We start from the raw sequence: 8415 nt of genomic DNA, 5'->3' as shown, positions 1-8415 counted from the left end.
TGTACAATGGCCACAAGTGCTTGAGTGATAACGGCCTTGTCACGTTTCTGTTGAGATCTGAGTTTGCAAACCAACCATAGCATGAACACTAATCCACAGCATAGGGCTGCACCAAACAGAGCCACTCCCGATAAGTAGTGGGCACCTCATCTGGTACACCTCAGCTGTTACCACCAAGGGCCGTAGTCAAGCCGCTCCTATAATAGAATTTAGAATTTCCAATTGTTAGCAACTACTCCAGAAAGTTCACCCACTGTGTTTGTCTAACAATAGATTGGGGGAGGATAACTCCAGACACTGTAGACACAATGGCTATAGCAGTAAATGGCTGCTACAATAGCAGCGAAAGTAACAAGGTCTTTTCCAGGACAGTTCAGGATCAGTCATTTTTCTCTGGAACAACCAGCAGACAATGGAACCATTTCTGAGATCTGTACAACCAGGGCAGGTTCCCCAGTCCACAGCAGCTTTACGCAGGTGGCATTCCTGTGAAGCTACAGTCTGTAAAATGACCAGTTAAGGCAGCAAGAGTCACCAGGGAAATGAGGGAGGCAGCAACGGCTGGAGTCCAGTCTTCTCCAGCAAGCAGCAGTGCACAGAGGGTCAGAGAGCGGGCCATAGTGGGACGGGACACACGCAGCAGTAACACTGACTGCAGCAACGCCAAAATCTCTGTGATGACAAAAGGTGAGGGGGAATTTCTATCTTCCTCTCAGGACAGAGGAATGACTCCAGGGACCCGAACCACGAGAGCTGAATCCTCATGTAACCAGGATCAGCAAGTCTCAGCAACCACTCAGGCAGCTGGCACACTCTTGTAGCATCCTGTAGAAAAAAACACAAACATTCCCTCTTCCCCATATAAAATATCTGAACAGGATCATGTCAATACGTGGATCTTTCTATTTCACCTAGGCAGAAGTACGCCTAGTTGTAGGGTGCCATAAACTTTGGCATCCAAATTTTAAAATTGAAATAAAAGGAGCATTATTTAGCATACAGGGATAACTCCCCCTCTTTATTTATTAAGATATAGTAAAGATATTAATTATTAAGGTAAGTCCTCAAGGATTAAATTGAGGACACTGAGCACTTGTATTTATAAATTGACTTGTATACCAAATTATTGTCTCCAGCATTATTGTTTTGGATATATAAAGAATGAGATTTTTGACTAATTATTCCTATGTAAGGCCTATAATCTGTCTGGTATCATTGTCCTCCCTTGTTAAGGAATCTAGGCAATCCAGTTTGAGTTCTTAAATGGTCTATTAAGGAACAGTACTTAGTGTTCTTAACGACTAAGCCATCTCTCCAGCCCCTCACCAGCTTTATTTACCTAAACATAAGCATTAATTAGAAATGTCAAAACCTGTAAATATTGTCTAGATTTCAGTCTTACTAGAAATCCCTGAGCTGGCAGGGCGAGGCTGGGAATTGAAAGTAAGCAAATGGAGTCTTCCTCTTTTCATATTAACTCTATTACCATTTTCAAAGAGCTGGGTCTATGGTTTTGTTTAGTTGTCTAAGCCAGAGCACTGAAAGGACAGTGAGTTGTCAGACAATTCACACTGAAATCACTCACTGATTTTAAGTAGAAAACCTGTCTCTAATACAGCATTAAGTAATTGAAATCAATTGTAAACCACAAGCCACACATTGGCTATCAGTATGTGAATTGAAAGCTTGATTTTTTTAACGTTTTAAAAACAGTGGCTATAGCACTTAATTTAATAATCTGTGTTGAAGCAGGGGAAACTCAAGAGAATAAACAAGTGATCCAATCATACATGTAGCCTTTTCATTAGATGAACCACCTATAAATACACTAAGCGCATTTCCTATGGGTTGCATGCACAAAATATACAGGAAGTACAAAAGCATGTAAAGAGTAAAATTATCAATTTTGCCTGAAAAATTTGTACATGTAATAGGCCAAATATCAGTATTTTGTAATAACCAATTTGATTGTTGTTTGGAATAAGATATGTTTTACCAGGTTTCTTTTTAAAATACCTCCATGACTCTAGCCTACAATTCTGTATTAACACAACTGAAGCTTTATCTCCAATGAGGATAACAAACAAAGACCTAAGCCCTCTGGTAAGGTGAGGTACTTAGCCAATTAACATATCCTTAGAAGCTTAAAATTAGTTTCAAATATTCTTTTCTGGAGTAGTGCAACAGCTACTCCCCAAATATTAAAGCTCATTTTGAGAGCAAAGGTTTGTAGTAAAAATTTCCATATACACTGAAAGATTCAAAGTTCTAACTTTTTGCATTGAAGAAACAACAAAATTACCTAATACAAGGCTGTTAGCAATCCTCTAAATCTATCTTAAAATGGTGGTTGAAGTAAGCAAACAAGCTGTAATGCTCTCACAAGTTCTAAAACCTCATCAATCCTTCGTAAATCTTGTAACAATCTCTACCTGTTTGATTTTTCTTAATTAAAAATAAGTTTGAGTTAGTCAATGTAACACTGGCAATCCTAAATCACAATCTTTAAGTTCTCTTTGTAACACCAGAGTACAACCACAAGGTCAACTGAATTCTGAGTACATGACTAGGCAGCTGTTCTTGGGGCAGTGGAATTAGCATCAAAATACAGATAGCTTCAGGGCAAACCACAACTTTGGAAAGCAAAACCTCTAACAATCTAGTACAAAGTTTGACTGCCAATTCCTATATATGAACACACGATGGTGCGGTCTCCAATACCTCAACAAAGAGACATTGTCCTGAATTCTTTTAGAAGCCTGGTTTCTAGGATAAGAATTCCATAAAAATATTATCTCAATTTAGACCTGTTTCCCTGGGTTGGCTCATGCCACATGTTGTCTAGAATGACTCCATCCAAATTACCAGTTTTATGTCAACTTTCTGTTACCAATATTATACCTTTTTAACCATATCCAATAACTAAAATGCCAACAATCTATGGCCAAGGCAAGTAGAGCATATTTACACATTTAAAACCAATGAGAAACAAAATTGAAGTGGCTACACATATCTTTAATATTTAGACCAAAGACCATTTTTACCTTTTTAGCTATGATTTTAAGAGAAGCACCTTGTCACCTGTTGAGTCAAATAATGTCAGGGATTTCTCTAAGAGAAACAGTTGTCAGTTTTATTACCATAGAAGCTGAGAAGCTGCTGGCGCCTTTAAGATCAGCTCGTGCAGACGCTTAGCCTTTGGGCAGCTTCTCCAGCTAACCTAGACTCCTGGCTGTAGGTGCAGGGCTCTAAAGGCCTGATTGAAACTGTTTTTTATTCATTTGTCCCTTTTTGAAATGACTTAAAACCAAATCAAGGAGTGAACGACCGGCAGATAAAGTTTTTACCACTTTTTCTTTTGAACATGAAACATAAAACATTTAAACAACGAGAAGCAAGAACCACAGACATAAACTGACAGACATGGGGACATCCTGGTGCACCAAGGACAGACAATAGACAAAGAGGGAAAAAACCAGATGGTGTTCACGGTGACTATCCACTCGAGTGGAGTCGATATGGACGATGGATTGTCTCAATTCCTGGACTAGTCCATCAACGTGTTGAAACCCAATTCCTGTAAGATACTGAGATATATTACGAGATATCTGAGCAGCACAACTGACATTCACAAATGGTATGGAAGTGAAACACAGTCCTGAGTATTTTTACTCACAACCCAATTACATTAACTCCATCAAGCTGTGCATGGGCATTGAGATGTCCTTTTGTTTGATTCTCCTGAATAAATTTTCAGGCGGTCTGCCTCTATCAAGTCTAATCAGTATGACTCTGCAAAGCTTCCAGAGCCTAATCACGCCTTTTACAAGCACAAAGACAAAGTTTTTCTCCCAAAATACTGTGTTCCTTTTATCTCCTTTTCTTTTCGTTTTTTCTTTAGAGACCTTTTCTCCCCCCGACATACTTTCTTGTTGCTCTGTAAGGACCCTCTGACCTGTCCTAACGGCTGTAACGGATTCCCACACAAAGAAAAAAATAAACAAAATTACCAGCCTTGTCCACGAAAGATCCATAACTTTCGGTTTCTTCACAGTGGCTCTCCACCTAGGCCCATATCTTTCTTCTTCATAGCGAGCTGCCTCATCTTCTAAATCCTCTTCCTCAGAGGAGCCAAGCTCGTCTGTTTCTGAACTATCAAGCCCCAAGACCTCCTTTATCGGATAAAGGCTTTTTTTCGGGGTTTTCTCCTCCTTTCCCTGTTTATTTAATTTAATCTTAGCAGGGAGGCCCCCTTTTTTATTCAGGGTCCCCTTTGTATTCGGGGCCCCCATTTTTGCAGGGGTCCCTCCCTCAGTAGCCGAGGTGGCCACTGTCCCCGGGGCATCCTTTCCCCGTTCTATCACCTCTGACGGTGGTAAGACCGCAGAGGGGCCTGGTGCTTGAGATCAATCAGTATCATTTTTTCATTGCAACCTTTCACTACGCTCCGTTTCTGACATGCTTTCCTGAATTTCGTCCAGGGCCTCTTGGCCTGCCGCTATTATAGAACGAAAAATGTCTTTACCTAAACAATCCTTAACCATCTGCCAAATTCCTAACGTTCCCGGCCTCAGACTACCATGTAATAGAGGCCTCAACAGCACCCTCAGCAGAAGGAGAAAGATAGGATAGGTCAAGACCAAACAATTCGGAAATTATCATGTCTCTCGGAGCTTACCTCAATTCCTGCAGCTTCTGGAATCTCTCCGCGGACAGAGGACCCCCTCTCGGCGCCTGGCGATGGTGTGGCGTTTTTTTATCCCAGGTTCTCGGCACCAGATGTCCCTCGCACGACCTCGCCAGCAAGAAAACACGCGGGGACATACGAATCCTTGTTGCAGCCAAAACTTTTATTCAATCTTGAGGAGAGCCCTGCGCACCCACATGGCGCGGCTTATATACACCCTAGCGCGGCGCATCCACACCTGATTGGTCGCTTACCCATGATCTCATTAGGCACGCCCCAGATTGGGCAAAGACCTGGCACGAAGGCACTCTTGCACATGCGCACACAGTTAACTTCCTGAAAGGAAGTCGGCTGGCGCGGCAGAGGCCAGCGCCATCTTGTAATGGCAGAAGCTATCCTGGCCTTCCATGTGGGGCGCAGTGGAAGCCAGCGCCATCTTGTGGTGGCGAATTTTAAAGCGGCTCTCTACAAATAAATAAATAAATAAATAAATAAATAAATAAATAAATAAAAAAAATCACTCTGTGTGATGTCACCTGTCCTGATTGAAAGCTCCTTGGATAGAGAAACCAGATTCCGATGACTTTCATAGCAAGCCTGAGGTAAAAACATAGCCTCTGGAGTCAGATTGATCTGTTTTAAATGCCGGACTTTAGTAGATGCTTATCTTTGTGAGATTAATTAGCTCCCCTAGCCTCAGAGTGCATATCTGTCAAATGAGAATAATGTCTTCAGCACCACTTCCTGGTCCTTCATTTGACCATGAAAAGTGTCAACTCTAGTATTCTACGTATATTCAGGAGACGTTTTCTGTAAGTAAGCAGATGTTTCCAAAGATGAGACAATATATTGTGCAATGACCTTGCATATGAATAAGAAAAGGAACTGAGGGAACTCTGCTCACTGTCCATCGTCCATTCTTCAAGGACACATTGCTCATAGATCCAAAAACAATCACATCTCCTGGGCCAGAGAGATGGCTCAATGGTTAGAAGTGCTTGTTCCTATTACAGGGGACCTGAGTTCGAATCCCAGCACTGACACAGAGGTTTGCAATCATCTATAACTCCAGCTCCAAGGTTTCTGACGGCTTCTTCTGACCTCTTTGAACACCAAGCACACACAAGTTGCACATACGGACATGCACATACGAAATACACACGGACTAAAATAAATAAGCCCGACTTTAAAAGAAAAAACAGAACTTTTAAAAACCAAGACACCCGAATTTTTGATGAATTCTTAAGGGTCATTTAAGGCCATCTGAAAATGTCTGGTTTCACAGGGAGCAATGGTCCATCAATAAGTAGAACAGAGCAGGCAGATGGTACAGCTTCTGGAGTCTCCTCCCAGCCATTGGGATTCCTGGATGCATTGCTCACCCGTTTTGTAGCCTCCGTCAAAGGCATTGAACACAGAGTCGGGCTCGAGAGTAACTGAGAGATGCCTTTTGTTGAATAGAAAGACAACATTCAAGAGGTGTCCTCAAGTAAAGGAAGGCTTAAGGTTAGCTGGAAGAAACCACAGTGGCAATATACCTACACCTCTGTAGAAGGCCGTCTTTCAGTCTGTCCCCCTCCTTGGAGCTGGTTAACCTACAGACGGAAAGTGCTCGCAGTTTTAGCGGCCAGAAATCCTGGAGAGGCTTGTCCCGTGATTTTTCCTCTGCTGGGAGCTGAATTACATTGTGACTGACGGAATCTTGGTGCAAGTATGTTTGACAAGGACAGAACACAGTGCAGGGCAGGAAGCCCAAGATGTGACCTTATGAAGTCAAGTCAGGGTCCCTGAGAACTAAATCCATCCATCCCAAAGACAGAGCGCTAAATGACCTAATCCCTTCCCATTTCACCCTTTCTCTTACGCGTCCCACGTTCTTTGACATTGCCCACGCTGGGGACCAACCTTGAAACACCACAAAGCCGTTGGAGGGTAAATCGCCTACAAACCATAGCATCTCTGTGTATTTGACTCCAAGTTCATTCCACCCTGGAAGACCAAGAAAGTGACAAAGTGCTTGCAGATGGATGCCAGAAGCAGATACTCAAGAGGGCTATTGCCAAAGGATTCCCTGTTGGAAATAACTGGAGGACCTGGTGGGCTTCTAGCCGTGTCCACCCCTCCATTCTAGACTTGACCCTTCCCTCTTAAGACCACTAAATGAAGTGTGAAGTTGATCCTAGAGACCTTCATAAAGGCATTTTGGGAATCATCGTTGGGGACCCTTGCAAACTGCATCTCCTTGCCTTCTCTCCAAACTGAGGTCAGAGAAAAAGTGGCTAAATACAGTGCGAAGGACAGACAGTACAAGCAAGACAAACGTGGCTCCGGCAGGCCTTACCCTCCTCCCCTGGTCCCTCTGTCTTGCTAGAAGCCATTAGATTACACTCTCAGAGCTAGCCACCAGAGTCATACCGTATTTGTCCCCTTGCTCCTCCCGAGGCCGATTTCCAAGGTCCAGCTATCAAAGTATTGGAGTCCAGCAATCGAAAGACTCCTTTAGCTCACCTAATTAACATTTAAATTGGACATTTAGTCCAATTAAAACTAAACACCTCATCCTAACACAGGAATCCCCCCTTTACCTTTACGAATCACCATTTGCCTCTATCCAGAAGCAGTTCTCTGTCCCTCCTGACAAATACCCCTTTCCCGTCTCGATACTTCTTTTCTGCCTTCTCCCTCATCCTCTATCTCTTGTCTTTGTCTCTTATTCCCTGACTTCTGGGCACATAAATCTCCTCAGAGTTGAGAACTTGGTTTTGGGGTACCTGGTGCCGAGACCTTGCCAAGGTCTTGTGGTTCCTTTCACAGTGCCTACAAACCAAATGGAGCAGCTAATCATATGAGTCTCACAGAGCTTAACTCAGAGAGCAAAATGTTGAAAGCTCTAGGAGTCATACTCCCAGGGAGGGCCTGCTGCCACTCCAGAGCTGTAGCACCTGTACATCTGAGCATGAAAGGGCAGTGGTTGTCTTTCAGTTCCTCCAGCACCACCATTTTGCTTTAGCTCTGTGTCGGGGCAGCATGTACTGGACAAAAGTACTTGTCTGTCACAAGCAGATGTTTCAGCCAGTCTGTTTTCTCAAGAGAAACACCAAAAGAGGAGGAAGAGGAAGAGGAGGAGGAGAGGGAAGGGGAGGGGGAGGGAGAGGGGGAAGAAGAGGAGAAGGAAGAGAAGAGGAGGAGGTCTAAGGAGGAGGAAGAAGCAGAAGCAGCAGAAGCAGCAGAAGCAGCAGAAGCAGCAGTAGAAGCAGAAGCGGAAGCAGCAGAAGCAGCAGCAGCAGCAGCAGCAGAAGCAGAAGAAGCAGAAGAAGAAGCAGAAGAAGAAGCAGAAGAAGAAGCAGAAGCAGAAGCAGAAGCAGAAGCAGCAGAAGCAGAAGCAGAAGCAGAAGCAGAAGAAGCAGAAGAAGCAGAAGAAGCAGAAGCAGAAGCAGAAGCAGAAGCAGAAGCAGAAGCAGAAGCAGAAGCAGAAGCAGAAGCAGAAGCAGAAGCAGAAGCAGAAGCAGAAGCAGAAGAAGAAGAAGAAGAAGAAGAAGAAGAAGAAGAAGAAGAAGAAGAAGAAGAAGAAGAAAAGAAGAAAAGAAGAAAAAGAAGGTGGTGGTAGTGGAGGAGAAGGAGGAGAAGGAGGAGGAGGGGGAGGGGGAGGAGGGGAAGGAGGTGGTAGTGGAGGAGAAGGAGGGGGAGGGGGAGGAGGGGGAAGAGGAGGAGGAGAGGGGAGGAGGAGG

At 43.7% G+C, this 8415-nt stretch overlaps 1 pseudogene; it reads right to left on the bottom strand.

The window, feature by feature from the left end:
- Window positions 1–232: 232 nt before the first annotated feature.
- LOC148001224 (uncharacterized) lies at window positions 233–4544 on the bottom strand (annotated as a pseudogene).
- Between the last annotated feature and the right edge of the window lie 3871 nt (window positions 4545–8415).

This window comes from Rattus norvegicus, chromosome 14 (assembly GCF_021556685.1).
Source record: "Rattus norvegicus strain SHRSP/BbbUtx chromosome 14, alternate assembly SHRSP_T2T, whole genome shotgun sequence".
NCBI classification, from domain to species: domain Eukaryota; kingdom Metazoa; phylum Chordata; class Mammalia; order Rodentia; family Muridae; genus Rattus; species Rattus norvegicus.
The sequence above is the reverse complement of the archived record's forward strand: the minus strand, read 5'-3'. Positions and strand labels throughout refer to the sequence as shown.